General features: G+C 42.2%; 1 protein-coding gene across 2 annotated transcripts in view; it reads right to left on the bottom strand.

Annotated features, from left to right (window-relative positions):
* Positions 1–3768, bottom strand: part of st6gal2a (ST6 beta-galactosamide alpha-2,6-sialyltranferase 2a) — a 57596-nt gene extending 53828 nt beyond the window's left edge. The window contains exon 1 of one of the 2 annotated variants that reach the window (XM_062534397.1): positions 3582–3768. The gene's annotated coding sequence lies outside the window, so the exon portion shown is untranslated. Of the gene's footprint in view, positions 1–2905; positions 2979–3581 lie in introns of those variants that run through there. The other variant, XM_062534398.1, reaches the window with a different exon arrangement.
* Positions 3769–7500: the final 3732 nt, after the last annotated feature.

Below are 7500 nucleotides of genomic sequence, written 5' to 3'. Positions count from 1 at the left end.
CAGTATATTGTATGTTTATCTTCTGGGTCATACGTTCATAAGGTTAGTCTGGATCAACATTAAGCTACACCTTTTTTCTTTCTTTCCTTGGCGATAAAAGAGCCTAAAACTGTGATGCAGTGGCAAAACATGTACACTACTGCCCAGAAAGACTTACACATGTGTTGCATTGCATTTTCAAAAAAAAGAAAAAACATCATCATCAAATAGATCAATTATCCCTTAAAATGTGAAATATAAGTAGCATGTTAGCTACAGACGTCAATTCAATTCTGACTTGCATATTTCTTGTTGATGTCATGATCACCTGTGCTGTCAACTCCATCATTGCTTCATGCATGCTCAGACCTACAGAAATGACAATACCAGAATGTGGATTTTGCCACTTAAGACATGGTTAAAGTATCAAGGAAGACTCTTTAGAGAATGGTTTGATAAACACGGCTAGAAAAGTAAACAACTTCTGTAAGGTATGCCTTTAGAGTCTTCATAACATGTTTAGAGACATTATCGGAAAACCCTGAATCCTTTCTGTTCACCTTCAATTTCCGAGCTGTTTAACCGAAGGTGAAATTAAACTTAACTTGGTACACTTCTGACTGAGTTCTTACAGTAAGGTAACAAACATATCTTCTTAAAGAATGTTTTAAATGGAGTCATTTATATATCTTCAAAGGAAAATACATGTCCGTGCCATTTAATACCAACGCCATCAGAGCAGCCATTGGTTGTGCACAAAAGTGTTGCCAACCATCCCCCTCTGTCTGTCATCGCACAAAGACTTCTCCACACCACATAAGAAGTTAGTTCCTGGGAGAGAGGCCAGACGGATCTGCCAGGACAAATTCAAATGCATTCTCCCGATTGGTCTGGTCCCTGATGGGCTAATGAATTTCAGAGGGCACAACCAAAACTTGGATGGTGTTGGCTGGACGAGGGCTATAGACCAGACGTTCCCAGCCTTTTTGGGGCTAAGGCACATCAAAAGATCAAACCAAAACGCCAAGGCACATCGACTACTGGGTTACTGATTACAAAGTATGTCTGTCACACACACACACACACACACACACACACACACACACACACACACACACACACACACACACACACACACACACACACACACACACACACACACACACACACACACACACACACAACACACACACACACACACACACACAATTATCTATATAAAAGGACTGTTCATTCTCATCCCATATGTGTGTACGCTGAGACCATATGAAAGGCATATTCTCAGATCAGATGGCGTTGATTGAGCTTTTTAATCAAGAAGTTGTGTCATTGATTAGTTTATAAATAGCTCTATAGGCTATCCTATTTCATGAAGGAACATTAGGTTCTTCAAAATTCCAAGGCACACACCTCACTTTGCCTCTCGACCCACACCAGTGACAGCAGACTGGTTGAGAACCACCGGGGTAGACAACACGCAGAACAGGCATGGTTTGCAGCTTTCTTAAACTTCTGACAAGCGTATCAAAACAACAGAGTTCAACATCAGATCTCATTAATGCAGAGCTGCCTTTTTGTTATGACATGTCCACCTTTTCTGCATGGTGAGTCAGAGATATTTGCGTATCATAAAGTTACCCAAATTCCTGAATAAAGCACAGCAAAGCAATGAAGCAATGAAGGGAACAAAGAAAACAAATCCTTCATTATAACTTAATTACAACGCATGCTTAGACAGCTGTCTTATGAACCTGACATGTACCAACCTGTGTATTTATCATCAGTAATAGGCTACGTACAAATGCAAAAGAACCAGTCTAAGAAGTAAACTGCATTTGAAGCGAATATCAATATTCTGAACCACCGCACTTAGTAACTAGTGTTAGTAACTTTCAGTGTGCGAACCACCCCACAGCCTTGTCCCAAGAGAACCACTGCACTTACATATAGCCATCCCTGTTCAGTCAAATCAAAGAAAGGGGGCAAGTCTACAAATCCAAACTTGTCATATACTCTCTGGTGGATGAGTAACTAAATAGATCAGGCACAGCTTCACTGTTCAAGGATGTTGATGCATACAAGGAATTTGGCTCCAATTAGTAGGCCTACCTCTCAAGAGTAAGAGGTACACACAAAATGTTACAAATGGCTAATATTGTAAGAAGAAAAGTAGGAAGTGGTAAATTTCCTGGGCAGTATTTATCAAGGGCAGCAGCTTTGTTGCAAACCGAATCAGCAGATGCCAGTGACTGATTGCAGGCTACAATGAAGTCCGCACACACCGGGCATGTTGTGCAACGTGTCCATCGAGTAACACTACTGTACCACAGGAGTGTCCCATCTGTACCTGAAAACCCCAATATTGTAGGCTACTCAAGCATCGGTTAACATTAAAGGTGAACACATAACTAATCGTCAAACTGAATGCAAATGCACCAGTTTGGCTGAAAGGAAATAAGATTACGAGCTACAGAGCAGAAGGCGTGATGGAAAACAAGATAACGAGTAATGAACATTTGCAGCGTCTCTCAACGAGACGCAATTTCAATTTCAATAGCCTGTCTACAGCCAATGTAGACTCAGGCTGCCATAGGCTACTCGTGCCACTACATGGCTGTGTAGCTTAGGCTATAGCTTATCAAAACATACCAAGGTGCAGACATAGGCTATAAGAAGAAAACTATCGCTTCATTATTATCATCATAGTAAAATAACAGACTAATTTACGAGTGTGAATGGTGATGGGATTATAGGAAAACAGTCCCTAATCCTAGCCCGCAAAACATGGTAAGACTAGACTCAATACGACCTTTAAATTGTCCATGGCTGGGCACGAATCTGAAAAAAACGTTGCATTCGAGACAACAAATGTCTGTAGAGGTAGCCTAATTTGAAGGGACGTAGCTGATAACCTTATTGCCCCTACTTAGGAGTTCGTTTTGAAATCTTTTGCGGCTGTGAAGCGTCCGAGTGTCTTGAGAATGAAGTCCACTCCATACGATTCGCGCCACAGAGAAACTAATTCAAGCGTTTCTTCACCCGCGCGTAGCCGACAGTGATTTCGGAGGTAATATGATGGACAGTGTTCAAGTCATTCTTATCTAAGCAAAACAGCCCTGATAGTCACATTCACACTTCCATGACGAGTTTAAACCGGACACTGAAAGAATAACGACAAAGGTTGCCATCATTGGTGCACATTAAAGGTGCTCATTTCATGAACAGCCGATTGAAAATCTTCAAGCGGTTGCAGAATACCAAGCAATATCTTTTGTTAGGGAGGGTGCTCGTATTTGAACCTTTGAATAAGCTGTCTCGATGTCCATTTACTATACGATACAGCCATAAGATGCTTCATTGCAAATTCAACTGATGAAATCAACGCACCGTCCTTAGTGAAAACGTTAACATAGCTCTAAAAAACAGAATGTACACAGGCCAACAGCAATTGATTATAATCACCTGGTCACCTTCTGTAGCTTGTATCTAACGTTACGACAGTTAACATCAAAGCCACCGTAGGCGGCTTTATACCGTCTGCAAATCTGAGAGCTAACAATGAAATACTGATTCAGAGAAGAAAAAAAAGAACAGGATCTTACCTGCGAAATTATTCTGCCATCACCGGTCTGTCGAAGCGCGTGTGAAGATGCAATTTATTGTCCGCCTTTATGGACTGCATGCAAAAGGCATGCTTCCACGCTGGTCCGTTTGATGGCTGAAACACCTCGAGTAGTGGAACACACACTCTCTCAGCATTGTCACATTGTTGTTAGCCTTTTCTTCCAGCTGCCTCGGCTGCGTGTGGGCGGAGCTAAATGAAGCGCACTATCCGACTTACAACATGACAACTGACACAGTGTTGAGACACAACCATGGCGAATAACTTGGTGGCTCACTGTAATAAGAGTAGTAACCAAAAATTGTATCCATTGTAGCCTACATCAAGCTGCAGTAGCCTAGTGCATCCACGGATTTTCATTTGAAATGTGATAAAAATGGACCAAAGTGGCAGTGCTGCGGTGCAGGACCCCCCCCCCCCCCCTTCCCCCTCTTCACACAATTTTATTTATGTGGGAAATTTAAGGCAGGTGGTCTTTTGGTCTTTTGTCTGTCTGTGTGCTGCCTTCTTGGCCAGGGCCCACTTGCAAAATAGGATAGTCAATCTCAATGTGTTCTTTGCCCCTGGTTAAATAAAGGCAGAAAAAAAACCTTTGCACATTTGCAGTGTAGATTGCAGACTGATATGAAGAATGTGTGAAGATGATCATAGCTCCTGTGGATAACAAACTGACCAGGTTTTTCACACAGATCTGAGATCTCTATCACCAAGTACTGATAAATGGTGCTACCCAGCTTGAATTGCTGCAGCCAAGAGCTAACTAGAGCAGCAGCAGGCAGCTACAGTACAGTAGCCTGCCTACACTTTGCGGACATCTTCTAAAAGCACTAGTCAACAAAAAAAAGCAGTAGGACCCAGGAATAACTCGTCATGTCAGACTTAGCAACCTGACGTTGACTGTTCATTGGGTGCAGTTGTATTCCTGGGACAGTTTCATACACTAACTTCCTGGGACAGTTTCGTAACACATTATGTGTTAAGTCGGCATGGTATTGAGACAACTGGAGAAGGTGCCTTCAGCAGGCCAGTTAAATCGGAGTGAAGCAATGTTTTAGAGGGCATCGAGAACTAAATACTTGTGTGCAACATTTGTATGTTTGCTCTGGTCTCTGACAGATGTGACACTTTTTAACTAGATATGTCCTTCCCAATTGACACCATCATGTGCTCTCTTGGCTACTCTGAATGCAACAGAGTGAAATCATCAGTATCAGTAAAAATGTTTATTGCAAAAATGAAATGGACAACAAACCATTTCTGATCTGAATCTGAATATTGAAAATCTTTTTACTATATTTTTTCTTAAAGGCAGACATGCAGGCAGGGCCTTACCAAATGATTATTTTGGACTGTTATTACAGCAGCTGCAGTATAAGAAGTTATGTCTTATATGGGGAGAGAGCTGGCACGAGGAGTAGTGTTTCTTTGGTGTAGTCTAGCTTGTGGCCTGCTATTGTGTAAGCAATACGGCATGTGATGAGTGGGGTTGGTTGGTGCCTACAGCAAAACCACAGCCGTGGGTATATCCTTTACCAACCCCACACTCACATGCCATATGGCCTTTATACAGCAGTTTCAGCTACAATGAGTCATGTTTAAATAAATACATCAAACTTGTGTTTTCTCATTTTCATTTCTGTTCATTCATCCTCTGCCCCCCAAAACAGTTCCTATCAATTGTCTTGGTGTCCACTGCCAAGCAACGGAAATGTCATGTTGAGTGAGGCTATATACTAGCCTATATATTTGTATACTTGCTTTAATCTGAACATTCATCCCAGTCCATTTAAAATGTGACATTGTGAAACCTATGTTCTTGAATAAATCTAATGTACACAAAGGAAATGCAAAATGCAGAGTGACAATTAAAGAGTCTGAGTGGGGTTGTCCTGGGATACAGTCACTCATGGAGCGCCTCTCGACCAATCAGATATTATTAATAAATAGTTTGACCGGACCTAACAGGAACAGGGGTGCAAACAGACTATGAGAGGGCTGATGTTATGAGTTCATGCCATGCCATGCATCGGATCAGCAATTTAGCTTTCCTCTCTGTCCAGGGTAGATTATGCACAAAGTAATGCAAGCCCTGGAGGGCTGAGAGTGTGTGGATCTGCAAGCGAGCCCAACTGCTCCCGGTCCTCTGGCCGTTACCGCCTGATTCTGCCTTAATTGTCTCATCAGTAAATGTCAAACAACCAAATGGCCCGGCATTCCTGGATTTATTTATTCATTTGTGTGCCATCAGAAGTGGCTGCTGCACCAGCAGGGTCCAATTACGGCGGCATGGAAGAAATATGTCCTCCGCAAAAATAGTAAATCATATTCAACAAGCTCAAGAGCACAATCTGCACACTTAGGATTATATGCAGCACAAGACACCTGATCCAGGACTGAACTCTCTCTCTATCTCTGTCTCTCTCTCTCTCTCTCTCTCTCATGTTTTCTCTTTCTCTCTCTCTATGTCTGCCTGTCTTCTCTTTTTTTCTCCTTCTCTGTCAGTGCATGTGTGCAGTGATCAAGTGTTCAATATTCCTTCATGAGTTAAGAATTCACTGGAACTCATAGGCATGTATATGTAACTTATCTTAGATAAACCTAGGATGTTGAATGTTTATCTTAGTGTCTGACACAGACTCACACATTTGTGTGTACAGTACGTGCTCTCCCTACTGTATGAATATTGCATTTGAAAGCAGGATTCTGATTCTGATTCTGATTCTGATTCTGAGTGCCTTTCTGGTATGCACCTGTGTGTGAAGGTACTATGCCTGAGAAGCGTTGGCTTGAGGGAACAAGGCTTCACTGACAACAAGATGAAAGGCGGCTAAGTTGCCGTACTTATCAGGTAGCCACAGGTGCCTTATCAGGACCTATTGTTCAGCTATGGAATGGCAGAGACCAGGAACAAAGCACCGTGTTTGTCTTCATTAACTCATTACAGTTCTTCTTGGTCGCTTTGAGGCTTGTGTCAACTCTGATATCTCGTTTTCTAAGCTGTTAACATCCATACCTAACCTGAGCACTCAGGCCAAAATAACACATTTGGCTTGCAAAAGGTTGTCTCTGTCACGGTTTGGGGTATGGGTTTTGGGTTTTTGGTTGTTGTGGTCTATGTACGTCATGGTTGTTCTGTTTGCGGGGTTATTCACAAGTAAAGTCTTCTTTTGAGTAAATCCTTGACTCCTGCCTTGCATTTGGGGCTTGGTTGGTTAGAGTCAACCATGACAGTTACTCTCTCACAGAACAGATAAATCATGCAGCAAAAGCAACATTTATACATCACAGGTACTGTACTTTCTCTAAATTGGAGAAATTTAGATCCATACGTGCAAATAGTAACACAGAGCAGACATGGCATCTCTTATGGATGATGAATGATTGTCGATTTAATAATTGTGCAAAGGAGTTTCACACAGGTGTATCAGAGATTCAGCCATGGGATCTCTTAGGCTGGGTGAACCCTGCCTGAACTTCCGGGGAATTTGAATTTCACCCAGCAGCTCAGGCTGGAAACCAGCAGATCTATCTCCGTTGTTTACTGCCAGAGCCTTTGGCTCCAATCAGAAACGGCCATACTCTAGTCCTGGCACGCTATTGGCCGGTGACGTGACAAACAAACAAAACTTAAGTGACGCGAAGTGCAGTAGAAACAAAGCGCAGCCTCCTCAGACGAATGTTCAATCTTAAAAGATTGAGCTTAGTATGGTGAAAACCAGACTAGGAATCTCTACCATCTGTGAGACAATGTTTTCCTTTAGTTTAGCACACGGAAACCAATACAGTTTGGAGTCTTTGAGTGACATCTGTGTTAACTGTTTTGCAAAAAGGTGTGAGCAATGTGTGAACCCAATGAGAACGTGTGAACACATTTACAAGAGATTATTTCTGATGTGCAA

This window comes from Sardina pilchardus, chromosome 4 (assembly GCF_963854185.1).
Source record: "Sardina pilchardus chromosome 4, fSarPil1.1, whole genome shotgun sequence".
Lineage (NCBI taxonomy): Eukaryota > Metazoa > Chordata > Actinopteri > Clupeiformes > Clupeidae > Sardina > Sardina pilchardus.
The sequence above is the reverse complement of the archived record's forward strand: the minus strand, read 5'-3'. Positions and strand labels throughout refer to the sequence as shown.